We start from the raw sequence: 27929 nt of genomic DNA, 5'->3' as shown, positions 1-27929 counted from the left end.
TCTCCTGGCGCCTTGTCGGTAATGGTGGATGTTTGACCAAACTTTACCAGGCTATTCAGTGCGGGTTGGTGAAGGGAGGGTGCTACCAATCGATTCAGATATCACTCACCACTGATATTAGACGCGGCCGGGAATCCAACTCGGGTCATTGAGTTCAGAGCAGAGTGCGCTAACCGCAACATCGCCACCCTGCCCTGCCTGGACCCACATCGATATGCATCGCCTCCACCATTCGGCGATTTTCTTAACACAGCAATAAACCAACCTGTACATTCGGGTACATTGGTAGAAATTTCCACTTCAGGAATGCTTCTAACAGTGGTAAATAAACCTAATTTCGGAATCATCGCACGCGTACGAAATGCAGTTGTCGCATAAAAAAAGACGCAGCATGGACACAGACAGCGTTACACACGCGTGTTAATATACGTCACGTATATATACACACACGCGCGTGTTTTAAATCGACGGCGGTTAAAACGCAGATCGATTGTGCTCAGCGGTGAGCGTTGGCCGCCTCGCGGTTGCGTCGGCCCCCTAGCTAGGGGCCGACCTCCGCTCTAATGATGACCCCCCCCCCCTCCCTTCCCAGCCGAGCGTCGACACAGTTGGGGCTCATCAGAGCAGCCCTCGACACGGCCAGCTCCGTCTCTCACGGGCACGTTGCTGGCCGCCCCCGTAACGACGCCTCGAGCCGCCCCCCCCGGCGTTCCGAACGTCCCCGGCGATGGCGGCACGCACGCCGGGCGAGTGGAGCCAGGGCGGCCTTCTTCCTGGGACGTGCGAGGCGGCCCAGGGGGCCGCGGCTGCAGCGGCCTAACGACGGCGACGACGACGACGGAGGCGGCGGCGCGCCGGGGGGGCGGCGGCGCGTGCCGAGTTCGATAAGCGAGGAGGCGAGGGAGATAAAAGGGGCGCGAGAATGCGGGTTAGTTAAGGGCCCTCTGTGACCACCGCCCACGCGTCGATGTGGAGAGGTCGGGAGGGTTCAGTGGGCTGCGGGCACGTGTCGCGCGGACCAGCAAGCCCTCCGCGGGCCTCCACGCAACGACGGCCCGCGGTGACGGGGACACCCGATCACCAAGCTCCCTCTCCGCCCCCCCTCCCCCGCTACGAATGAATGGAACGTGCAGGCAGTGGGGGTTTTTTTTGTAAGCGATCCTCCTCCTCCTTCTGTCGGAAAAGTACCGGGAGGTGGGGGGGGGCCCTCAGAGGGCAAAGGGGACACGGCTGGGGGTAGGTTCGGAGGGCGACACAGGGGACCGTAGATGCCTCGTGATATCTATCAAGCTAGAGTGAGAAAAGTGCCGCAATTAAAGATAATCTAGATAAACGGAACCGTACCGAGGTATAAAGTGATGAAGGTCGATGCCAAATCCGTCATCCGTTCTCGATCGTGCGGATTAGGTTCCACACTCAGCTGCGGCTTTTAAAACTCGACGTGAGTCAAAAGGTCAGTGCCGGGGTCAGTTTATGCGGAGGACACGGCTGAAAAATGGAGCCCCTTTACGGGAACATCTCGCAGCGGTGACGACAACACACGCAGTGGCACGTGTTCCACAGGCCCCTTTGCCTTTGTGTTTACAAAGCCAGAGCTGTCGCCAGGCAAGGCCACTCTTGTTTATTTACTTTTTGCTTCACGTTCACGTGCATCGCGTTATCAGCATTCCAGAGGCCCGCCAATCCATGGCGGCTGGCGACTCACGACCCAAGCGCGTGCGTCACGTTGGGAGATTTTGTCAACGTGTTTAAATGGGGCCTCTGTTTTTTTTTTCTTCCAAGGGACAACTTGGCCCCTGCTGTGGCCCAAGCACAAAGTGCCACAAAGTGCCACAAACAGACCGATGCGGGGGGGGGGTGAAACGGCGCGTACTGCGGTGTCAGTTCAGGTTGCGCTCTGCTGGGATCGAGCCAGACGTTGGGGTACAACTTGTACGGCACCCTTCTCTCTCTCTCTCGCTGCCAGAAAAAACACCCCCCCCCCTCCCCCGTGCCACAATTTTCTCTCCGTTTTTTAAAACTCGGGGACGTTTGTTGCAGGACTTGCACACACTGCTCACAGTTCACGGCCACAGCGAGCTCAACAGGCGGCCCTGTGTGTCCCTCTGCGTGCTCAGCGCCCCGAGTTGGCGGCTTTGTGACGCATTCGCCGGAGGCGCGGCGTCACGGACGAGCCGCGCTCGTGTCCGCGGCTCCTTGTACGGCTACGCGACGATGCGCGGCGCTGCCGTGACAACCGCTGCTTATGGAGCACCTCTGCCCGGCTGGCACGTGTCACGAGGGCACGGCGTGCCAGGCACTACGTCCACCCACTGGACGATTACAGAAGGAAGCGGCGAGAGAGCGAGCGCCTTTGTCTCTCCGGCGCTGATGTTTACACACTGCACCTGGTACTCATCAAAACAAATACGTTTACCGAGGTAAGGCCCCGGGGCAGGTTCAGATATCACTTGCTACTCGAGTAATGTTGTTATCCATGACCAGGAATCCACCTCAGGTCACCATCGTTCCTGCACAGCGCGCCTCCCTTCACAGAGACGAAGACCATCGCTATGCAGCCAAAGAAGAATGCCGGCCTTCAGAGGCGCTCGCTCACAGCACTTGAACAGTCGACGCAGCGATTACCCAGTACACAAAGATCCCCCGTATAGCCATAACAGGCTGTGCTGTTAGCGTGCTGCTAAGAAGGCCGGCACGGCACACGAAGGAGTGGGTGGCCAGCACCACGGCCTATACCTCCCCAGCGCTCATGTTTCCACACATTGCGCCAGGTACTCGTTTAAGGCTGAGTCGACCTAGGGTAGGTACCAGTTCCAGTCATTGTGTTAGCAATGGACTCGCTGGGTTCATAGGGTAGTGCGCTAACCATTACGCAATGACACACACACATGTAAATAGTGTGTATAAATGCACATTTACTGCAATAAAATTAAGCACAGAAGCAAAAACAAGCCTTAGAATTAAAGCTGTTCAATGGTGCGGAATGGATGCTTAGTTTTGCCGATACCATTTATATTCCGCATAACGGCCCGTCACTGATACCGCATCGTCAAGCTTGTTTTTAAAAGCGTATCGTAAAAAACCCTCCATCATTGAAATAACCCCCCAAAAATACTTAATGACGTGCTTTTATTTTCTTTCATAATTCACAAACTGTCTCGGTGTGCATATTCTTGGTTCTTTCGGTAAAGTAGAAGGGAAAAATAAAATAAAATTTTTTATTATTTTATTATTTCCCTTCTACGTGACTTTACCGAAAGAACCAAGAATATGAATCCCTGCAGTCACGAAAGCTTTAAATCAAAATTTGTCTCGGTGTGCTTGCTCTCACTGGGATTTCTCAACTCGCGTGGCCGGTGTGAGGTTTTAGTTCGTGACGATGGAGCCAGCCCAGGGGGAACGGCAGGAACGGTGGGAACGGTGGGAAGTGGGCAGGCGGGAGGGACCGGGCAGAGGCACCGCGGCTGGGTGGCGGGGCGCGTCGACCCGTCGCCAGTGCACCAACACTCTGGCTTTGCGCCACGACTGAGCATTCCACTCGGGCTGTACCTCTGCAACCCTGTAGCATCAAGTCTCCCCATCTCGTCTGGCCATACGCACGATCCCTCCTCTCCCTCCTGTCTGCCTGCATCCGTCTACGCGGTGTGTGCGTAGTCAGATGTACACACTGCATCTTGCTACACGGTGTGTGCGTAGTCAGATGTACACACTGCATCTTGCTACACGGTGTGTGCGTAGTCAGATGTACACACTGCATCTTGCTACACGGTGTGTGCGTAGTCAGATGTACACACTGCATCTTACTACACGGTGTGTGCGTAGTCAGATGTACACACTGCATCTTGCTACACGGTGTGTGCATAGTCAGATGTACACACGGCATCTTACTACACGGTGTGTGTAGTCAGATGTACACACTGCATCTTACTACACGGTGTGTGTGTAGTCAGATGTACACACTGCATCTTGCTACGTGGTGTGTGCGTAGTCAGATGTACACACTGCATCTTGCTACACGGTGTGTGCATAGTCAGATGTACACACTGCATCTTACTACATGGTGTGTGTGTAGTCAGATGTACACACTGCATCTTACTACACGGTGTGTGCGTAGTCAGATGTACACACTGCATCTTGCTACACGGTGTGTGTGTAGTCAGATGTACACACTGCATCTTGCTACGCGGTGTGTGCATCGTCTTCCTCCGGTGCATGTGAGTCTGTGGGTGACGTTGGCTACCTCAGCCTCTTGTGTGTCAGTCCCTCCCCCCCCTTCATAGGTGCCGCTCGCTAACAGCACTTGTGTGTGTGTGTGCGTATGTACCTGGCTATATGAGTGTACGCATGTTCTATGTCCCTTTGTGTATGTGTCTGTACGTGTGTCTGCACGACTGCCTGTACGGCCTTCCCTCTGTCCTGTCTCTGTCTGGGTGTGTCTGTCTGCATCCTCTCGATCTCCCTCCTGTCTGTTGACAATGCCCGTACACGTGTCTGTCTGCATGTATGTATGCGTGTGTGCGTATTTTCTAGAATCAACTTCAGCAGGAAATTGTCTCGATCGTGGTTGTACAGAGGAGAATTGTCTCCTCAATGCAAATGCGGATTTTTTTTCCCCCGCCTATGGAGTTGAGCAGCAACACGATGCTCTTGTGGGCATGGCGACACAAAACCGTGTTTTCATCATTAAAAAAACATTAAGCAAAGTATGCACACATTTCACACGAATATATCTTCGTACACAATAAAATATATATGTATCTGTCTGTAATAAGTGCCAATTGCAAAAAAAGGTAGGAGGCAGAATACTAAATATGGGGTCAATTTGAGCTTTCATTCGTGCTGAACATCTGCAAGATTTGATGAATACAGCAGACGCAATTGATTAATTGCTGTAGCGGGGGAAATGACGTCCAATTCTTTTGTACGCAGGGGGGAAAAAGAAAGGGGGTCTGGGTTTCTAGGCTTTTGGCAGAAGGACAACAAAGCATCGACGCTTGATGCACTTCGGAAGTGGCTCACAATACACGCCTCGCTGAGACGCATTTAGATTCCAAACAAGGGATTGGCGCTGCAAAAATGTTGTTTGATCATTTAGAATAAGCTTACGGAGCCAGTAAACAGTTTATTCAAGTTCCACCCACTACAATAAAACTCTAAACTAACAATAGTCTAGACGAGAGCTGGACAACACTGAGCTCCAAGTCTGGATATTGCTATGAAAGGGTAAGAATTAGTGGGATTAAGCGCAAAAAAACGGGCGTTTTTTGATGTTGCGCCAATCATATCTGGAGTGTTTTTTCAACCCAGACGGTCCGGAATTCTGGAGCAGCTGGGCTCGCATCGCTCCGCACGGATTTAGAGGCGGGTGGCCAGAGGACAGCGCATGATGGTGGTTACCCCCCCGCCCGCCACTCTTCTGCCATCCCCACGCTTTTGTTCCGATTGCTGAGCGAGCGAGCGGGCGCGCGTCGAGGTGGGTCAGGCGGCGGCGCGCGACGCCCCATTGTGGGGAGGGTAATCGCGCTGTGGGAGCAAGACCTGCGGAGCCGGGAGATCAATCGCGGCGCAGGAAAAACGCACGAAGCCGACGGCAATAAATCACCCGCGGCGCTAATGCCCGCCACCGCCACCGCGAAGGGCTTCGCGGTTCTGCCGCATGAGCCCTGCGCCGGGCTCGCGACGCGCCACGCGCTGTCCTTCGGATAAAGAGCTCCCCGGCACGTGGAGCGGAAAGTCGTCTGGGGTCGTCGTGCTCGGCACCACGCGGCCACGGCCAGAAGACACATCGGGGCGGTGGGGACTTGCAGCGGTGGACGAGAATCCCAACAACCACAACAACCACAACAACACTTTCACTCCAAGCACGCCGTGGCCAGACCACGGGTATGTTGCCAAGAATCGCGAGGCAACGCTGTTACGTAAAATGTAAATTTAAACGTCATATAATCGTGACCAGCTCTCCAAATATACCTTCTATGAATAAATGCGGGTATGTTTGGATCGTTGAGACATCTGCTGAATGTTTTATCCGACAGGGCCTGAATAGAGGCATTACGTTCAGTCCCGCTCTGTAATGCCTCTGTGTATCAAATCCCGTTGGCTGAAAATATGGTGCAGAATTCTTTAAAGCACACTCAATATTACATGTATACGTCGTTGCGGTCCATGGAGTAGAGTGAACGTTCTTAGTCACCATTCTGAAGCAATAACAATGGGCGTGGGAAAGGTGTAAAACACGATGCTAAAGAGAAAGCGACGATGAGCTCCGACTGTGACACTAACCACCCTCGCTGCGGTCTGAGACGTGAGGAGGAAGGGGCCTGGAGGAGGGGGAGGGGGGGGAGGGGGAGGAGGGGGATGAGGGGGAGGAGGGGGAGGACGAGGAGGAGGGGGAGGAGGAGGGGGAGGAGGAGGAGAGGGGGGAGGACGAGGAGGGGGAGGACGAGGAGGGGGAGGACGAGGAGGGGGAGGACGAGGAGGGGGAGGACGAGGAGGGGGGGGGAGGACGAGGAGGGGGAGGAGAAGGGGGAGGGGAGGGGGAGGAGGAGGTGGTTTCTGGCAGCAGAACCAAACTTTATCCCTAACCAACCCCAGCTTCATATATATATATTTTTAAAAGATTAGGCAGGTTTCTTTTTCCTAACGTAGACTTCGGGTTGTATAGTGCAGTGGAGTGCCAGCGCACACACACACACGGCAAAACTCAGCACATCTGTCAATCATACGTCCCGAAAAGGGGAATATAAACAAATATATAATGGCGACGTTTCAGTCAACAGTTTTTGTGCGATAGAGAAGGCCCACGGCCCAAATTGTCACCAGAAAGATAGCTGTGAGGAAGGGCCAAATATAGAGAGCTTACTTGCACCTTCACCGAGCGTTTTCCCGGTGCATCCTGCTCTTAAATTATTTTTATTTTTTTAATTTGCGTTGTGTTTCGTTAACGACATTTAAACAGCTCGTCTGTCAGTTGCCCAATATTCCTTAGTGGCCGTGTACTCGGCCGCTGCAGAATCGACGGTGGCGCTTCTCTTCTGTTGCTGCTGCTACGCTCACGCACCACGGACCGCCCTGGCTAAGTGGGATCATCCGTGGAAGAAATAAAATAAAATCAAACTCATTGCCCTGCTCTTGCTTTCAGTAGTGTATTTATAATATATATTTATATTTCGTCCCTTCAGGCCAGTGTTATTGACGAATGTGTTGATTTTTTTCCAGATATTTGTGCAATTTTTATGAATAATCACGAATCTGTGTCCCCACCCGCGAGGAGACAGACGACCGATTCACGGCAGCGTACCTGATCAGAGTGCGGGGCCCAAGGCCGCGTGACTTGGGATGATGCTCTCCCTTCGGGACGCTGTAGAGAGATGGGAAAGGGAACGTGAACTCAAGGCGCAGAACTGTGGGCGCTTTGTGCGGGGAACACGCGCGAGCAACGTGAGCTTTTTCATTCTGCAGCAATTCAGCAATTTCAACGGCAAATACACTTTGCAGGAACGAAGTGCAAACACGAACGCGCGCGGTCATCGTGACCTTGTGGTTTTACGGGGTTACAAAAAAACAAAACTCAACTCTCCTCAAGGCTCTCGGGGGTTTCGGACACACACGGCTGATATTCTCCGAAGCGGAAAGGGCATTTCAGAAAGCCTCAACGGCACACGACGGAGGCTCTAAGCCCACCGCATTGCCTCGCACGTTTTCAAAACATTCAAATGTGATCATGCGCGAGTCCGGGCCACTCAAGCAGGGGCGGGCACAAAACAGAACACGCCTGTGCGCTGCAATGGAAAGCATTGCCAGTCTGACCGGAGCTCAATAAAATGTGTAAAATAATTTTTGTTTTTGCCAATTCGTGATATATGACGGCCGCTCAGCAATTTACTGCTGGGTGAAGACTGCCACATGTCGTGCGAATCCCATTGGCTGTTTGACCATACTTCACCACGCTGGTTAGTGTGGTTTGGTAAAGGGGGGAAGGGGGAGGTTCATGGGCGTTGCTCAAGACGTGGGCGGAGATGGATAAATGCCGACACAACTGGATATATTCTTAGCTCTTTGGGTAAAGTCACGTTGAAGGGAAACAATAAAATAATAAAATATATATAAAACAATAAAAATTCTCGCGACGTTTCGACCATAACACAAACCTTTAACGTGACTTTACCGAAAGAGCTAAGAATATGAATTAATGCAGTCACGAAAGCTTTAAAACAACTGGATATGTCAAATACATTGATTATGATGGAATGACAATTCGTGAAGGCGAGCGAAAAACCATTGTAAACAGAACGATAAGTTAAATACAACACAAGTGTACAACTTAAGAGGTCTGAGAGCTTCATATAACCTCGGATGTGTGGTGAAAACCGCTTTAAACTTTTTGTTGTTGTTTAAATAAAGTTTAACAGGATGGCAAAATACGCAAGCGGATAAAATATATAGAGTGCGGCGGTAACACCGCCCATGGTGTTACAGGCCCTGTGTGGAACGAGGTGCCAGAAGAGTGCTCGACATTACGGAACGACGTTCTACGCCAATGTCCATTGAGATGTTAATTCAAATGAGCGGTGAATGTGTAATGCGCACAAGTTGAATATAAAATAAGACTCGCAATATTGAAGTTAAAGAAGAAGATGAACGTCTTCAGATTCTGGTGAGGCTGCTGCAATGGCAGTGGTGCACGAGACGAATAACAACTAAAACTCAACACAAAGTCTATGATAGGTGACGTTTCGGGCAACGACCCTCCTTCACGGCACATTGAGAGGCAATAGAAGTTGAGACTGGACTGTTAAACATGGGGGTGGAGGGGGAATCAACCTGTAGGCTGGCATAAATATAAATTAGGCTTTTAAGAATTATTGTGGAAAAAAACTCTCATAAGACTGAGTAAAAATAAAACCATTGACTTAAGGGAAGAGTTTGGAAGTTGATGAAATTCTAGAAAAAATATAAGGGTAAGATTGAAATGGCGTGGACGCCCAAAAAGGATGGAGAACGGAGAGGCTCCAAAAGTGAATTGAGAAGAAACGCGGCAGGACAGCTGCAGGGGCCGTCCAGAAACACGCAGTGGCATCTTCAGGAAGGACGTGGAATAGAGAGGCGAGGTGAAGGCTCAAGAGTGGTGGAGGAAGAGGAGAGAGACGGGAGGGAGAGGCGAACGTTGGGAGGAGGCGTAGTACATCAAGCGACCTGGTGACACACCACGACCGACGATGACCGATGTTCCACCCTCCATTCTAAAACGTGCCGTACTCCGTGGTGGAATTAAAACATTTTTCTGTATTGCTCATCATTTCCTGGACAATAAAGTACACGACTGTTAAATATTATCTTAAAATAATAGCTATCAACTGTCAGACTGCTTATAAAAAAAAAGAATACAATTAAAACTTACAAGATTATTCCCAGGAATCAGGTAATGCTAAGTGCAACATTTTTTTTGTAAAAACGGACAGGACTTTCCCACACACTTCTTGGAAAAAAGACTTAGGGGTTGTTAAATAATTTATCGCAATGGTTGCCAACATGTAAGTACACTTTGTTCCTTAAGCCGCACATCAAATCATATGCTCCTGCAGAAGTATGAAGCGCTTTGAAATGCCATGGTAGGGTGTGGGGGGGAAGCGTTATTTAAAATCCCCAGCAAACACCTGTGCAGATTTTGTAGCTCCGCAGGAATACCGCACGGCACGGCTGACACTTCCGCGTGAATTGGCAACTTTCCCATCTGTCCAGACGCGAAACATCCAGGGGTGGAAGGGTGGGAGGCTGGGAGGCTAGAAGGGTGGGTGGCCGTGAGGCCGGGAGGCCGGGAGGCCGGGAGGGTGGGAGGCCGTGAGGCCGGGAGGGTGGGAGGCCGGGAGGCCGGGAGGCCGGGAGGGTGGGAGGCCGGGAGGCCGGGAGGCCGTGAGGCCGGGAGGGTGAGAGGCCGGGAGGGTGGGAGGCTGGGTGCGCTTAGCCACTCAACTGCAACTCGCGACTCCTCGCGTCGCGCGTAAGCGGCAAAGGTTCGGGCCCTACAATCGTCCGCTCACGCCGCTCGCTGCTCCTCACGGAAGAGCCCACCAACTATAGAATCAGAAATATTTATTTATACACAGATGTCCAGTCGGGGGGCTCTATAGAGCTCCCCTCGAGAGGGTGTTTTGTCCGACTCTTCCACGGTGGACAGATGTCTTGGCGTGGGTGCTCCATAATCACAGACAGCTACGCTGACCAGCGGGGAGAAGTATGGCCAATCTCACCTGACCAAGATGGACTGGGGGGGGGAGCTTTATCCAGCAGTGAATTGACAAAGGGGCTGAATTTAGTCAATGTTATTTCATCTAGAAACCTAGCAGACACAACATGAACATAAGCTTTGTTAAGCTTCTTTTAAAAATAATAACTTAATCTATTTGGCAGTTGGCTGGCCATGAACTTGGTTCACTCGCCCCGCCCCCCCACCAGTTCAGGGTTTTTCTGGTCCACGTCCAGCCCGGACCTCCTCCTGCCCGTCCCCCTCTCTCGGTGTCCGTGTGCTGGCGCCGTGACCTCTCCTCAGCAGCGGCAGTAAGCCTCTGTGTGCTGACACTCCGGCCAAATGGAAAGACTTGCCCCCAATTACCAAGCGACTCGATTATTGTCCCACTTTATGAACGCTTGCCAAGGGTAAACGCTCCCTCTTCCAACCGAGCAGAGTACGTATGTGCATAGAACTTCTTTCGCGCCATACGTGGCAAACCGTGCTAATCGGAGGTGCGTGGGGAAGGACAAGAAACTAAACACAAAAAGCAGTTGTAAAGAAATGCGTTTTCAATCTGTATTATTTAAAAGTGCATAGCTCCAGTGGATTCATAGTATCAGAAGGAAGATAGTTCCAGATGGCTGCAGAAGGTGCATCTGAAAGCGTGGTTAGCCAGAAGCCGCTGCTGCAAGGATGCCCCAAGTTCGCATGATGGTTCATGCTCCTTGACAAGATCAACAAGGTATTGTGGTTCATTTGTGGCAAGCACTTTAAGTGGAATGAGTGCGGACTTATAATGTATTCGTCCGGCAACCAAAAATCCAATTCAGCTCGGCGAGCACCGGACGAAATCTTCCGAAATGGAGCTCGCAGACTCAGTGCGGGAGACTCGGGGCTCGGGGCTCACAGACTCAGTACAGAGGACTCGGGGCTCGCAGACTCAGTGTGGGAGACTCGGGGACTCAGTGTGGGAGACTCGGGGCTCACAGACTCAGTGTGGGAGACTCGGGGCTCACAGACTCAGTGTGGAGGACTCGGGGCTCACAGACTCAGTGTGGGAGACTCGGGGCTCACAGACTAAGTGTGGAGGACTCGGGGCTCGGGGACTCAGTGTGGAAGACTCGGGGCTCACAGACTCAGTGTGGAGGACTCGGAGCTCACAGACTCAGTGTGGAGGACTCGGGGCTCACAGACTCAGTGTGGGAGACTCGGGGCTCACAGACTCAGTGCAGGAGACTCGGGGCTCACAGACTCAGTGTGGGAGACTCGGGGCTCACAGACTCAGTGCGGGAGACTCGGGGCTCACAGACTCAGTGCGGAGGACTCGGGGCTCACAGACTCAGTGCAGAGGACTCGGAGCTCGCAGACTCAGCGTGGAGGACTCGGGGCTCACAGACTCAGTGCGGGAGACTCGGAGCTCACAGACTCAGTGCGGGAGACTCGGGGCTCGCAGACTCAGTGCGGGAGACTCGGGGCTCACAGACTCAGTGCGGGAGATTCGGGGCTCACAGACTCAGTGTGGAGGACTCGGGGCTCACAGACTCAGTGTGGAGGACTCGGGGCTCGGGGACTCAGTGTGGGAGACTCGGGGCTCGGGGACTCAGTGTGGAGGACTCGGGGCTCACAGACTCAGTGTGGAAGACTCGGGGCTCACAGACTCAGTTGCGGAGGACTCGAGGACTCACAGACTCAGTGCGGGGACTCGGGGCTCGCAGACTCAGTGCGGGAGACTCGGGGCTCACAGACTCAGTGTGGAGGACTCGGGGCTCACAGACTCAGTGCGGGGACTCGGGGCTCACAGACTCAGTGCGGGAGACTCGGGGCTCACAGACTCAGTGCGGGAGACTCGGGGCTCACAGACTCAGTGCGGGGACTCGGGGCTCGCAGACTCAGTGCGGGAGACTCGGGGCTCACAGACTCAGTGCGGGAGACTCGGGGCTCGCAGACTCAGTACAGAGGACTCGGGGCTCGCAGACTCAGTGTGGAGGACTCGGGGCTCACAGACTCAGTGCGGGAGACTCGGGGCTCGCAGACTCAGTGCGGGAGACTCGGGGCTCACAGACTCAGTGCGGGAGACTCGGGGCTCGCAGACTCAGTACAGAGGACTCGGGGCTCGCAGACTCAGTGTGGAGGACTCGGGGCTCACAGACTCAGTGCGGGGACTCGGGGCTCACAAACTCAGTGTGGAGGAATCGGGGCTCACAGACTCAGTGTGGAGGACTCGGGGCTCGCAGACTCAGCGTGGAGGACTCGGGGCTCACAGACTCAGTGTGGAGGACTCGGGGCTCACAGACTCAGTGCGGGAGACTCGGGGCTCACAGACTCAGTGTGGAGGACTTGGGGCTCACAGACTCAGTGCGGGAGACTCGGGGCTCGCAGACTCAGTGTGGAGGACTCGGGGCTCACAGACTCAGTGTGGAGGACTCGGGGCTCGCAGACTCAGTGTGGGAGACTCGGGGCTCGCAGACTCAGTGCGGGAGACTCGGGGCTCACAGACTCAGTGTGGAGGACTCGGGGCTCACAAACTCAGTGCGGGGACTCGGGGCTCACAGACTCAGTGTGGAGGACTCGGGGCTCGCAGACTCAGTGTGGGAGACTCGGGGCTCACAGACTCAGTGTGGAGGACTTGGGGCTCACAGACTCAGTGTGGGAGACTCGGGGCTCACAGACTCAGTGTGGGAGACTCGGGACTCGGGGCTCGCAGACTCAGTGTGGGAGACTCGGGGCTCACAGACTCAGTGTGGAGGACTTGGGGCTCACAGACTCAGTGTGGGAGACTCGGGGCTCACAGACTCAGTGTGGGAGACTCGGGACTCGGGGACTCGCAGACTCAGTGCGGAGGACTCGGGGCTCGCAGACTCAGTGTGGGAGACTCGGGACTCGGGGACTCGCAGATTCAGTACAGAGGACTCGGGGCTCGCAGACTCAGTGCGGGAGACTCGGGGCTCGGGGACTTGGGGCTCGGGGACTCAATGCGGAACTCGGGGGCTCGGGGACTCGGGGCTCGCAGACTCAGTGTGGGAGACTCGGGGCTCACAAACTCAGTGTGGAGGACTCGGGGCTCACAGACTCAGTGTGGAGGACTCGGGGCTCACAGACTCAGTGCGGGGACTCGGGGCTCGCAGACTCAGTGTGGGAGACTCGGGGCTCACAAACTCAGTGTGGAGGACTCGGGGCTCACAGACTCAGTGTGGAGGACTCGGGGCTCACAGACTCAGTGCGGGGACTCGGGGCTCGCAGACTCAGTGCGGGAGACTCGGGGCTCACAGACTCAGTGCGGGAGACTCGGGGCTCGCAGACTCAGTACAGAGGACTCGGGGCTCGCAGACTCAGTGTGGAGGACTCGGGGCTCACAGACTCAGTGCGGGGACTCGGGGCTCACAAACTCAGTGTGGAGGAATCGGGGCTCACAGACTCAGTGCGGGGACTCGGGGCTCACAGACTCAGTGCAGAGGACTCGGGGCTCGCAGACTCAGCGTGGAGGACTCGGGGCTCACAGACTCAGTGTGGAGGACTCGGGGCTCACAGACTCAGTGCGGGAGACTCGGGGCTCACAGACTCAGTGTGGAGGACTTGGGGCTCACAGACTCAGTGCGGGAGACTCGGGGCTCGCAGACTCAGTGTGGAGGACTCGGGGCTCACAGACTCAGTGTGGAGGACTCGGGGCTCGCAGACTCAGTGTGGAGGACTCGGGGCTCGCAGACTCAGTGCGGGGACTCGGGGCTCACAGACTCAGTGTGGAGGACTCGGGGCTCGCAGACTCAGTGTGGGAGACTCGGGGCTCACAGACTCAGTGTGGGAGACTCGGGACTCGGGGCTCGCAGACTCAGTGTGGGAGACTCGGGGCTCACAGACTCAGTGTGGAGGACTTGGGGCTCACAGACTCAGTGTGGGAGACTCGGGGCTCACAGACTCAGTGTGGGAGACTCGGGACTCGGGGACTCGCAGACTCAGTGCGGAGGACTCGGGGCTCGCAGACTCAGTGCGGGAGACTCGGGGCTCACAGACTCAGTGTGGGAGACTCGGGACTCGGGGACTCGCAGACTCAGTACAGAGGACTCGGGGCTCGCAGACTCAGTGCGGGAGACTCGGGGCTCGGGGACTCGGGGCTCGGGGACTCAATGCGGAACTCGGGGGCTCGGGGACTCGGGGCTCGCAGACTCAGTGTGGGAGACTCGGGGCTCACAGACTCAGTGCGGGAGACTCGGGGCTCACAAACTCAGTGTGGAGGACTCGGGGCTCACAAACTCAGTGTGGAGGACTCGGGGCTCACAGACTCAGTACAGAGGACTCGGGGCTCGCAGACTCAGTGCGGGGACTCGGGGCTCACAGACTCAGTGCGGGAGACTCGGGGCTCACAAACTCAGTGTGGAGGACTCGGGGCTCACAGACTCAGTACAGAGGACTCGGGGCTCGCAGACTCAGTGCGGGGACTCGGGGCTCACAGACTCAGTGTGGAGGACTCGGGGCTCGCAGACTCAGTGTGGGAGACTCGGGGCTCACAGACTCAGCGTGGAGGACTCGGGGCTCACAGACTCAGTGTGGAGGACTCGGGGCTCAGACTCAGTGCGGGGACTCGGGGCTCACAGACTCAGTGTGGGAGACTCGGGGCTCACAGACTCAGTGCGGGGGCTCGGGGGCTCAGTACGGGGGCTCGGGGACGCCGCGTCCATCGTGCAACCAGAAACCTCCACATTCAATTGCTGCGGTTGGGGGCATTTACACGATTCCCAATGCACGTTTCAGACGCTTTAAAGATGTGGGTAATCGTTCGTGTAATCGTGAAGTCGCTTTGCACTGCAATTCAGTGAAGTACAAAATTACCTTTAAAAAGAACACCCCATCATTATTAGGATAATTTAGAGTTTTTCTTTGGCATTTTCACTTGTGAGGTTGTCTTGCAGCACATTGTTCAACGAAAAGAGCAGAGCGCTTCAAATAAAACTGCATTATGTTCTTCGCTCTGATGATGACGCATTCATATGTCGTAGGGTTCCTTTGCTGCTATGTCACTCAAATAAGTCAGCCCTCTCCCACACCTCTCCCAGGGCTTCATTGCAGGCTCGCGAGAGGCGGCGACGCCTCGGGGTGACGCCTTCATCCAGCAGTGGATCGATCATGGCCGACTAACATCCCAATTTTGACCTCGTGTCACTAATACCTGATTTGCAAGATTACAGATTTTACCTATAAACCAAATCAGTTGGCACTACTGCCCATCTTCTTTGGTTCTTTCGGTAAAGTCACGTTGAATGAGAACAAAATAATAAATTGATAAAAAAATAACACAATAAAATTCTCACGACGTTTCGGCCACAACACAAGCGGCCTTCATCAGGTGAAGGGACGAGACTGTCTGGAGTACAGCGCTAGAGCTATAGCTCCAGCTAGAGCTATAGCTCCATTGTGTTATTTTATTTTATCAATTTATTATTTTATTCGCATTCTACGTGACTTTACCGAAAGAACCAAAGAAGATTAATCCTTGCAGTCACGAAAGCTTTAAATCGAAACTACTGCCCATGTGACACCTCGAATTGATTGGCTCTGTCGGGTGCTGGATGGTTATAGCTAACAAAGTGACACAGCGACACGATTCAAGTCCGTCTAGACAACTCTCCTCTTCAAACCACCCTATACACCCCACTCGTTCTGGTCACTGACCCTGCAGGTTCTATTTCCTTCCTGCTACCCATACATGGCGGATGAAATGTGCGTTACAAATGTAAATAATAAACATTATTGCTATTTAACCCCGAAGAAAATAATTACGAATGAGAGTTATGGTGTTTAGAAATGGTTCTTGAACGGCTTCCACTGTCAGTAGCCCTGACGTACAGAGCCCAGCCTGAGGCCATCACGCACATGCACACACTGATATTTACAAGTACACAAAGATTAAAATGATGAAAGAGTGAGGGAGAGACACGCCGTTTCATCACATTTAATCGAGGATCCCTTTCGGGAAGGGTCCAAGCTCACCACGTTGGCACCAGCAAGGGAAACCATTACCTATTACGTGATCCGTGTCTTTCAAGAACGTGGCCCAATCTATCATTGTTGTTGTTGTTGTTATTGCAACTACTACTGCTTGGTAGCTCAGCGTGCCGTTCACGAGCTGCTGAATACGAGACTATCATTGAGAATGTGTTCATATCAAGTGGTCAGATGGGTGCTGCCTTTCAAACATTCAATTCCAGCTCCCACCCCCCAAACTCACCTTTAATATTCAATGTATCTATTTATTTTATTCAGCAAACGTTTTTACACGCAGCACCAGTTGAGCCGCCTCCTTCAACGTGGGCAGGGCAGCACATTGTCAATACACTGATGGACAAAGGCCTCCCCACACCGTGCGGGTAGCGGGGGCTATTCGACCATACTTCACCATGCTGGCGAGCGTGGGTTAAAAGTGGGGGGGATATGGACGTGGGAGTACAGAAGTGCAGTCCAACAATGTACTGTATATTACTGTGCTGCTCTCTGCTGCCCACAATGTCGCCTCGCAACCGCCTATTGCGTCTGCTTTGCGGACGCTTGTGCCGACTTGACAAGGACATTTCTATTTGGAACTCGGTGCACAAAAGAGTCAAAGAAGAACTTCTCACGTCACTTCAGTAGAGCCTCTCCATCGGCACTTGGGGCACAATTTGTATTCGCTCTGCGAGTGTTCGTCACACACGGCCAGAAAACCACTCTTTACTTCGGCGAGCTGGGATTTATTAACCAAAGGGGACAAACGATAAAAAAACTATCATCTATTTTATTTTTACCAGGAAAGGCCCCACTGAGCGATGTAGCTCTTTTTCAGAAGCGACCTGGGCTGTCACAAATTATAACTCGACAAAGTGGCTTATCATCGTCACGTGGAAATTATTAGCAGCAGCCAAATACTAAAACAATTCTAGATTTAAAGCTTTCGTGACTGCTAGGATCCATACTCTTTGGTTCTATTGGGTAAAGTCACGTAGGTGAAAATAAAATAACAAAAAATCACGACGTTTCGGCCACAACACAAGCGGCCTTCATCAGGTGAAGGGACGAGACAGTCTCGTCAGGTGAAGGGACGAGAGCACTAAAAAAAGTTTTTATTGTTTTTCTGAGTCGGCAATGGTGACCGGGTTGGGACGAAATGTGCGTGGGTTTTTAGGTCAACCTTGTTAACCCGACTCGAATGTTGACAATAATGGCCTCCATCAATCCTCAAGGAGTCTGGCACAACCCTTTAAGCCAGTGGTTCTTAACCTTGACTGCAGCCCTGCACCCCTTTGGTTCTGAATCGTTAAAACACGTACAGTGTTAATATTTTAATGAAACAAAGTAGTTGTGCTTACGAGCCCGTGCTTAATTTGTGTTTCGATTATTTACCTTCTTAAAAATTCTGGCCATGTTTCGCACCCCCAGAAAGGGCACCTCGCACCCCCAGGGGGTGCAGGGTGCACCACAGGTTGAGCAGAGCCACTGCTTTAAGCTGTTCCTTCTGCAAGCGTGCAGTCTCTCCTCTTCTAAGTCCCGGGGCATTCTAAAATAATTAGGAGTTGCCCGAGATGCCAAGTGACAGGCATCAAGCAGCAGAAGCTCTTCAAGGTGGAATGGCCAAAAAGTTCCATGAATTGAGAAAGGTTGCGATACGATTTACTGCATGAAAATAATATACTGATGTAAAAATTGGTGCGATTGGATTGACTAGAATTTTTTTTATTGAAAAACAACACAAACAAGACAGTAGAAATAAACAAGAGAAAACATAGCATTAATTTCGTCAATTTCATTGTGACCCTGAATTGCGACGATATTTTTCATCGCTGACGAGGTGAGTCGTAACATGCCAAGTAAAAACGTAAACCAGAGACTATGTTAATGAATCACCCATGATCGTATTATTTTTGTCACAGGATGTAACCCTCTCTTAGCTTAGTTGCATGGCGTTAGTATTGTGCATGTGCACAAGTCCACGGTAAGGGAATTACAGCATCATAAACATTTGACAACAGCATCATCGGGGCTATAATTTATTCTCACTATTCGTACACACCGGGCTGATGCAATACCCAATTAATCGCCGTGCTAAATATGCCTCGAATTTTTTTGTAATTCTGCTACCGTGAAATAGCCCAATGATGAAAAATACTGCAAAGAAACACCAGAGGCCTTTGTGAATCCACGACTGTATGAACGCCTGTTCATGCTGCATCAGTCACGGGGGCCGTCTGACTATCCTTCACCATGCGTTTAGTGCTGGTTGGTGGAGGGAAAGGCATGCAGAACCGGATCAGGCATAGCTCGCCACTGATGTTAACCATAAGCGGAGAATGTAATTTATGTCACAAGGTCCACAATGCAACAGTTTAACCACTGCGCCATCGCTCCTTACCTCCATACGCTTCATTAAATATAGCAGAAGTGCAAATCTAAACAATAATGATTTGTTGTTGATGTTTTTGTCCGAGCGCCCTTTATACCGCACCATCTCAAGAGAGCTTTACACACGCTGAGTGACTTACAGCTCATCTCAAACATGTGAAAGGGGCACCCTCAATGGCAGCTGTCCCTGTGCAGCACATGGTGACTCAGCATCTGGCCTGCGAGCGGGCATCAGTCTGCCAATAGGGAGTGGGCTGTGATTGCTATGCGCAATGCCAATTGAATCACAATCGGGTCATTTTTGAATTTGGTCAATTTGGACCGTGACACTGGCCCACAATAGTCTTCTCGTAACGAAATGATGCCAGGGGATGCTTAAGCTCCACCGCAAAAGCAGACGGTGCAAATTCTTACGGGCAATACACCGCAGTGATAACCACGGCGGCCTGCCGGATTCGAACCTCTGCAGTAATACCCCTGCACCGTGTCGCCACCATCACAGCTGCCCCTTCCTCTCGGTGCGCACGGGAAGTGGGCAGGATGAGGCCTGCGAAAGCCTCTTCCTCTCTGGTTCCTTGTCGGGGAGGGCAGCTGTGGCTGGGGTGGGGGGCAGGCGGGGGAGGGGACGGGCGGTGCTGCAAGGCGGCAGAGCGAGCACAGCACCGCTCCATGCTGCGCTCATCTTCTCGCTCGTCGTGTTACACAAACCCTACACTGCCGGGCCCCGGGGGAACGGCTAAATAGGGAGCCGCGACTTCCAAAACTGGGCGGCCGGGAGCAATCGACACTCGTGACTCCCAACGAAGCCACGGGGGGGGCTCTTTCATCGTCGCAGAGACAGGCGCCAGCACGTGGAGAGGAGCACGGTCACTCTCAGGCGTGCGCTTGCCTGTACAGTCGCCTCCACGGCGTTTGGTGCCTTGTCACGGCAGTGGCCAATGCCACGGAGTCCACGCAAAGGCACCGGGCAGAGTGGCTGCAACCACGGAGTGACGAGCGGGTGGAAGTGTGCCCCTTCCAACCCCGGACCTTCTCTGTCAGCCCCACCGCCTCACAAGCCACAGCCAAGCGACCCTGCCGCTTGGCGTTACCGCTGTGCAAGTTGACGTGGTGGTGCTGTACAGCTCTCCAATGTGTCACCCGGTCGGTACCACCTGTTGTTTGGCGCGATGTCCGACGTTTCGCGCCACTTGCTGGGTGCTTCTTCTCGAGCGGCTTAATTCAGTTTCTGAAGAAGCTCTCATCACGTGGAGCAAAAGCTCGGGACACCATGCCGCATGATACGCCAGTGATGCTACCCCACGGTCGGGAATGCCCAGGTTCACAGAGGAGCGTGCTAACCACTGCACCACTGCTCCCCGACTCTCGGTCACAACACATTTACTTTGTGCGATGAAGCTGCCGATGCAGGTTGCTCATACACGATTGGACGTAAGTCCTGGTTACCCAGCCAGTAACGTTTGTTCTTGAGAAATACATGTAATTATGTAAGGAGGAGAGAAATATTACAGCAAGAGAGCATGTACCTCCGTCATCTTGCCTAGAAGAGCAAAGGCCCTCTCTAGGAGCAGATAGGCCTCACGCAGGAAACAGACTCACCCCTCAATCAATGTGGAATTTCAGTTTAACTACTCAAGTGACACAGTGTGCAATGCCTTCATTCTATGTCATTCTACTGACCCATCATATGAAGCCAATTGCTCTGTAATGTCATTTTTTGGTTTTACCGGTAAGGAGGCTCAGTGGTAGAGCGAGTGGAAGGCTTGCGAGTTCAATTCCTGGTTGGAAGTTGACTCAGCCCATCGTCCCTTTGGGGGGGGGGGGGTCGATAAATTAATAATAAAATAATAAGCACCGCTTTGCTGTTGTCCCATGGTGGGACTCGTCCTCCGCGAAAGGAATGTGGAATTTCCACCAACTGGCTCAGGGCTGCCAACGGGAGGTGAGCACCAATGCCTCAATGCTCATGTGAGCAGAAGTCACTTCTGAGTTTTGTTTTAGTTGATGTCCTTGCAGTGCATCGAAGACAAAGATCCCCCGTATAGACTTCACACATTTTGGGGCCAAGCTGTCAGCGAGCACCATTTGTACATTTACACCGTCCGGTGAGCTTCAAAGAGCCTCGACCATATTCTGGAAATCTCAATGAATACTGCCCATGCAGACGGTGGGAGCAATCTTTAGCTTTTGTTTTGTTTCACAAAGGATTTCAAAGTCAGCCAGTATATGACCTTCTGGAGGCAGTTTCTCCCTTAGTGTGTTGTAAATTTTAGTTGTTGGCAAGTGCTGGCACTATACAGTATTCGCGGGTACCATGAGCCATTGTAAGCTACAGCTTCAAAGCACTCCGAACATTAAAGCCAGTATCTTAATTGAAATAGCATACATAACCTAATCCCCATTTGGTGTTAGGCATTGTGTACTACAGGACTGAAATTATATAGCATTGGCAACATTAATGGGCGGCCTTGTACTGTATTACAGCAGAACCTCCTTCATGCCACATCGCGGCAGACGAGACAATCTATCTATCGAATCAAACCATTAGTGCGCTTGGTATCCGCGCCATTCTATCGGTGCAAGGCCGTCGCGAAGGGCGCTGCGTTTGACGTGGAGCAGCAGTCTTGCCAGTAGCCGCACAGCCGGGGAGGGAGGGGCGCTGTTGCTGTGTGGCCTGAGCCAATTTGTTAACTTTGAGAGACATTTTCTAATTTAGACCCCCGACGGTCTGCACACGCCACTGGCTCTCGTTGTCGTTGTTGTTGTTCGAACGTCACGCGATCTTTAACGTTCACTGCGAATGGTGCGGAGTGTGTATTCCTTTCCGCTCAGTCCGCTCACAACGCTAACCAGGGCAGCCGCCGGGATCGAAACCGCAAAGCCTCCGCAACCAGCGGCATACGCAATACCGCTCGGTCGTGTCACCACCCGACCTCCGGCGTCACTTCAACGGACCATACGTAAATCATTTGCTATGCCTATAAATGTTATTGCTCACAGCTGAGAAGGCCAAGTGAAGTGGAGAACCACGTGTGTGCTGGGGGTGTTCGTGTGCAGCCGTAGGTGGGTGCGCTAAGATTATCAACTCTATATTAAGAGCCGGATTTGAATTCAGTAACCCAAAATCCTCAGCAGTGCTGGCTCAGGGTCTCAGACGCGGGGTCCCCCCCAAACCCTCCAGTTGCCCCCCCTCCCCCCATGATTCAAATCAAGATTGATGTTCCCTTTTTTTGTAGTCGCTTTGTATTGTTTTATGTATTTCCCGTTTTACTTACAAAGGTTAGTTCGCGCAAATTATCCTGAATGTCACAATTGCATATCATGAGCGTGTGATTTGCATAAATCATTATTTGCTCTTACCCAGGCAGTTCTATGCACGGGTCGTGAGGCTTCGGGATCGATACTAATTGATGGACCTATTCAGGGGCGGAGCCAGGATTTTGACTTTGGGGGGGCTGACTTCAATATCCAGTTTATGCTTTCCAATGGGCGCCACAAATGTATAAAACTAATTTGATTGGATTTGATGGCGGAGTTTATTAATAGGTCGGAGCCGCTGATGTGTTCGAAAGTCTGCCGCTCAAGCAGCCTGCAGGGCAGCACAAGGTGGCAGCCTCCAGGGCAGCACAAGTTGGCAGCCTGCAGGGCAGCACACAAGGTGGCAGCCTGCAGGGCAGCACACAAGGTGGCAGCCTGCAGGGCAGCACGAGGTGGCAGCCTGCAGGGCAGCACAAGGTGGCAGCCTGCAGGGCAGCACAAGGTGGCAGCCTGCAAGGCAGCACAAGGTGGCAGCCTGCAGGGCAGTACAAGGTGGCAGCCTGCAGGGCAGTACGAGGTGGCAGCCTGCAAGGCAGCACGAGGTGGCAGCCTGCAAGGCAGCACGAGGTGGCAGCCTGCAAGGCAGCACGAGGTGGCAGCCTGCAAGGCAGCACGAGGTGGCAGCCTGCAAGGCAGCACGAGGTGGCAGCCTGCAGCATTTTGCAGCAGCCGGATATCCGGTTATCCCGAATACCGACTTTCCCAAAATTTCAGGGGGGGCTGAGACCCCTCCCAGCCCCCCCCCCGTAGCTCCGCCCCTGGACCTATTGCATCCTTATTCCCCTAATTCCCCTTATCCAGCAGCATATTGACGAAGGGCCGTAAATTATTGTTTGTATTAATTTTATTAACAGATGACAGCATGGTCACAAACGCTATGGCCATGCTGTCAGCTATTTTTAAAAATTATTTTACAAATATAAACATTTGCTTAATATGGCAATGATGATGATGTGTTACAGCGACGTTCTCGTGACAACGGAGGCGGCTTGGTCGTTCAGAGAGAACCCATCAAAGTCCATTACAAATGTCATCACACACTACGCTTCGGTATTGTCCTTGACACAAGGTAAACAACGTGGGCGTGGATTCACCAATTCGTAAATAACAGTCACACAACAGCAACAGGCAATGCATATCAAACAATGTATATCTAACAATGTACATATATAAAAAAAACAATGTATATATAAAAGTGTATATATAACAATGTATATATAACAATGTATATATCTAACACTGTTATATGTAACAGTGTGTGCAACTCAGATGATCCATGATCCCAAGTAAAAAGGAGACGCAGATATTTTGCCCCATATATAAAATGTGGGTTTCGTCAAAGCTTATAGCCAGGAAAAATTGGCATTTTCACGACCATTCCAAGACAATATCCATCCCTATTCTTGTTTTTTTGGGTAAAGTCACGTAGAAAGGAAAGAAAATAATATTTTTTATTATGAATCCCTGCAGTCACGAAAGCTTTAAATCAATATCCATCCCTGTTTCCAAAAAAGACCAAAAATCAGCTGCAGCTGTTGCTGCTAAAATAAAAAAATCCTAAATCTGCTCAACACATTCGAGACGCCTGCATCGCGTCTGTGCATTTCTGACGAGCTAAACGTCAAGTGGATAATCACCCATTAAACAAATAACTGCACAGTTATTAATAGAACACAGCAAGTAATTATCGCTGTATAAGCCACTCAAGTCACCACATAGTACAAACTACGACCATTCTATTAATCGTTATCCGTTTTGTCCAACCACCGTTTCAGAAATATTTTCATAAAAAACCTCGTGGGCCCGGTCGATGCTTCTTCGTTGCCGGCACAATTAAAACACAATTAGCATTGTGACAGGCGAATTGCTGCTGTGGGCACGTGACTCGATGGCGACGCTGTGACGTCACCGCTGTGCACACATGCCCCACCCTTATAAGGCGTTTCCGCCCCGCGACAGCGCGCGGCCCCCACCACTCGCTCGCTCCCTCGCATTAACGGCAATTACATTGCACGCAGATTTCACTCAACAATTAAAATATAAACGTACGGCGAAGGTGTTCCCGGTACATACTAATCATATCGTTTTAGTTCGTGTCAGACGAAAGCAAACAAAAAAAATGTTAACATTTTGTAATGAACAAAAAAATTGTTATAAGAAAAAGACACCGTGCATTTGTCATCTTAAAGAGTAGTGTGCATCGTCGACAAATGACACGTGTGATGTGTTTCTGCGTGTGTGCTGCGTGGAACGTGTCGCCCTGTCGACTGCGAGACGGACAGAGCTCACAGCAGTCACGAACAACTCAAAATGCCGGTACATTGTGTTGTTGAGTTGCCATCCTAACCCCATCATCATCATCCTGTCTCGCCATGAACACAACACGCGCCACACCCTTTGCGACATGGCAAGAGTCACATACCTTGCTGGTCCCTGGGTTGTCACAACACAGATGATGATGATGACGGTCGTGAATCAGCCAATGGTGCTTCCGGCTTGTAAATGTAAATTCCCCCAATGAAACTGCCTTAATCTGCGTTAATGTTTAGCCCTTAAGCCACACACGCGCACGACACCCAGCACTGGTCGAACCCGCTCGCTCTAGTGATCAAAGGCAAGAGGAGATAAGAGAGAGAGAGACGACTGGTAGGTGGGTAGACAGACTGGTAGGATAGGCAGGGGAAGTAGGGGGTAGGAGGGCTCTTCGTATTTAAGCTGAAAGCCGCGAGATGTCCTCTGGAGGGAATGCAAGAGGGTTGGTCCGTTTTTATAATCTGCTCTCTTGTCTCGGGCTCGCCGCGCTCTGGCGAGTGGAAATTTCCACCATGTGCACAGCAGCAGCAACCACTACGCCAATCCAGCCCACCGCCACCACCACACCCCCTCACACGCCCTCCGTCACTCTCTCTCCCCCCTCTCTCTCTCCCCCCCTGTGTGTGTGTGTGCACCACCAATAGCCGCCACGTGCGGTAGCCTCGCTGCTCATCGGATGAATGATCGTGGGCGGGAGCGGTGGCGCGGTGGTTAGCGCACTGCGCGACGCGAAATACCCGGCGACCGAGATCCGTGCTGCAGTCACGGATCTCGGTTGGACGCTCGCGACATCATCCATCATCAGTGGCCTGGCGCGGGATATCCGAACCCGTTCCGGGCCTCTCTCCGCAATCCCCCTCCCGAGGTCAACTCAACCTTAAATATGAATATCTGTAGCTGTATTTGGGGCGGTGTGTAAAGCAGAAGCACTAGGGAGACAAAGGCGAATGTGCGTGCTGCTGGCCTTCTGGAGGTACTCGCGAACAGCAATTGCCCAAAAAGTGGAATATGTTAATTAGTATGTAGTACATTGCCAGTAATTAAACAAATACGCTCAATGGCTTTATTAGTGAACGTTAAACAAACTTTAAGGGTCAACCGTGGCAACAGACATGCCGTAATAAGCTATAGGAGGGAAAAATCTCGATTTGAAGCTACGTGACTTTACCGAATGAACCAAAGAGTATGGGAGGAAACTTTGGCTTTGTCGACGGTTCCACGTTAGGGTCGTGCTTTGGGAGGGGAGAGTTGGGGGGTCGGGGAGGATGGCCTGCGGTGGTGGGGGCAGGGTGCTGGTGGTGGTGGTGCTAGGGGTGGGGGCAGGGTAGTGGTGGTGGTGCTAGGGGTGGGGGCAGGGTAGTGGTGCTAGGGGTGGGGGTAGGTGGTGGTGGTGCTAGGAGTGGGGGCAGGGTAGTGGTGCTAGGGGTTGGGGCAGGGTAGTGGTGGTGGTGCTAGGGGTGGGGGCAGGGTAGTGGTGGTGGTGCTAGGGGTGGGGGCAGGGTAGGTGGTGGTAGTGGTGGGGGGTGTAACATCCACACCCCTCATCCATCCACAACCCCACCCACTTACCCAGTCGCGGTCGTGAACCAAATCGGGCCATGTGTGGCAGGGCAGAGATGCATGGCGACGAATTGGGAAGGCCTTCAGCCAGCAGTGGATAGATCACGGCCTATGGTGGTGATGATGGTGATGATCACGGCGTAATTGCTCGTGGAATATTTTCCGGTACCCTCATGGTACGGTTGTTATTATTAGTATGTGTGCCATCAGCGTTGTCATTATCCGGTAGTCCCATAATCCCATCACGACAACTCGCCACCATGACTCATGCCTGTGTCAATGCACTGACATTACACAGAAGACGCTTTTATCTCTTGACGTTTTGCCCCCCCCCCCGCCAATTACATTCCAGCTGGGGTTCAGGGTCATGCCGTGACTTGCAGGTAATTTTTATTTCGAACTCTAACCGATAACGGTGATTGACAAAAAAAACACATTTGACCACAGAAAAAGTAGCCGCTGGCAAGTTTGAACCGATTATAACGCACTAATGGTCCCAGCTCCAATCAAATGTCAAACCAAACATTTGAACTTTGGTAAAGGAAATAATCCGAAGTGAACGTCTCAGTGTGACGTCACGTGTATCACGTCACGTTTATCACGTGACGTGATACACGTGCGGTCGTCACGAATCAGGGATGAGATGGTGGACTCTCCCTTCCCTGTGGAGGGGCCGCTCTCGAACCCACGTCCTCACTCGCGCTGCCCTCAGTCCTCCGACCTTCTCGTTTCACGGTGGAGTTCGGACGTGAAATGCGTTCAGTGTTCACGCTGTGGCTGTGGCGGAGCCAAAACGATTCCCATCAAGTCAATGTCCCGCTACCTTCACACTTTGCATGCGACACGCACATCCGGCATGCTGGTAACGTGTCGATGCATCCCCTCTTTAGGCGCCTCTTCACCTTTACAGGCCACGTGCCCTCGCCAAGCTTCGCACAGCCACGCGCGCCCTCTTGAGAGCCGAGCTATGCCAACATCGCAGCGCCTAGTAACAAGCGCAATGGCAAACACCGACAAAGCACGGTCCGTGACGCTGCTTTGCATCGGCGAGAGGCAAAGTCAACCTGGCCGGGATGATTCAAAGCCTGTATTGTCGTATCAACCAATCGCCGCGTATGGGAGTTACCCGTTCCTGGCATTCAGACGCGTCCACACACACGCAGAGCTCCAGCCATGCAGGGGGCGTCATGCAGCCCAAGTCCCCTCTCATCGCACCACACAGGTCAACTCTCCCTGTTAAGCAACGACGTCCATTGGGATATAAAGCCGCAAATCGCGGCAGTGGTGTTGAAGTGTTCGGGTACTCTGTTTGTACTCCCTGCTATCATCAGTGGCGAGCGACACCTGAAGCGAGCCGAATGTGGAACCTCCTCTCACCGCCGCAGTGGTGGCTGCACTGTGCTCCGAAACCAGCCACCCGAGTTCGAATCCCAGCAAAATCCTAACATCGGTGGCTGAAAGAGACGTCGTTTTTTAGATGAGTGCACTTCAGTATTTCATTTCGGTTGCGGGCGGTGCCGCGGTGGTGGTTTGTTGCACTGCACTGCAACACTGGAGACCCGAGTTCGACTCCCAGTAACAGGGCTGACATCAGAGGCAAGAGTGATATCCGGGACACCGTTCTGGATCACCCGACCTTCAGCAACGGCACGCCGATGAACCACACGGGCGAAGTATGGTCAATTCACCGCCGTGACTGAGGAGGCCTTCTACCAACAGCGGATGGACAGAGGGCACTCAATTCACAGAATAACGAATTTAAAAAGGCACCGTATGGTTTGTGAACACATTTTTATCGGACATATGTTGGCCTCCAAGCCTTGGAGAGATGATCAATGTTTTCCGTGCAACACGAGATACTTGGACCGCTCTTTTCTTGTCACAAGACCTTCCCGTCAGTTGCACAATTGCCAAAGTGAGCAACAGCCAAAACACACACCCTGAGAGCCATCTCACATATTAAGGTGCGCCTTCTATTGTACTGCACATACATAGTGTTATATAGCACACGCAGATAATATAATTGTATGTTTAACAAAAACACTTTTTTTAAGATGATAGCTACAGTTCTGCATTAGTATATGGCCCTTTGACGCATCTATTGCTTGAAGATTTCCACACATAGCGTATGGTGTTTTTTGTT

General features: G+C 52.3%; 1 protein-coding gene across 4 annotated transcripts in view; it reads right to left on the bottom strand.

Moving 5' to 3' along the window:
- Positions 1-24781, bottom strand: part of LOC116947426 (sodium-coupled neutral amino acid symporter 2-like) — a 79543-nt gene extending 54762 nt beyond the window's left edge. For 3 of the 4 annotated variants that reach the window (XM_032963122.2, XM_032963121.2, XM_032963120.2), the window contains exons 1-2: positions 24336-24781; positions 7301-7360 (exon numbers count right to left, since the gene is read on the bottom strand). The gene's annotated coding sequence lies outside the window, so the exon portion shown is untranslated. The remainder of the gene's footprint in view (positions 1-7300; positions 7361-24335) is intronic. The other variant, XM_076070598.1, reaches the window with a different exon arrangement.
- Positions 24782-27929: the final 3148 nt, after the last annotated feature.

This window comes from Petromyzon marinus, chromosome 30 (genome assembly GCF_048934315.1).
Source record: "Petromyzon marinus isolate PM22_M1 ecotype Great Lakes invasive population chromosome 30, UKy_Petmar_22M1.pri1.0, whole genome shotgun sequence".
NCBI lineage: Eukaryota > Metazoa > Chordata > Hyperoartia > Petromyzontiformes > Petromyzontidae > Petromyzon > Petromyzon marinus.
The sequence above is the reverse complement of the archived record's forward strand: the minus strand, read 5'-3'. Positions and strand labels throughout refer to the sequence as shown.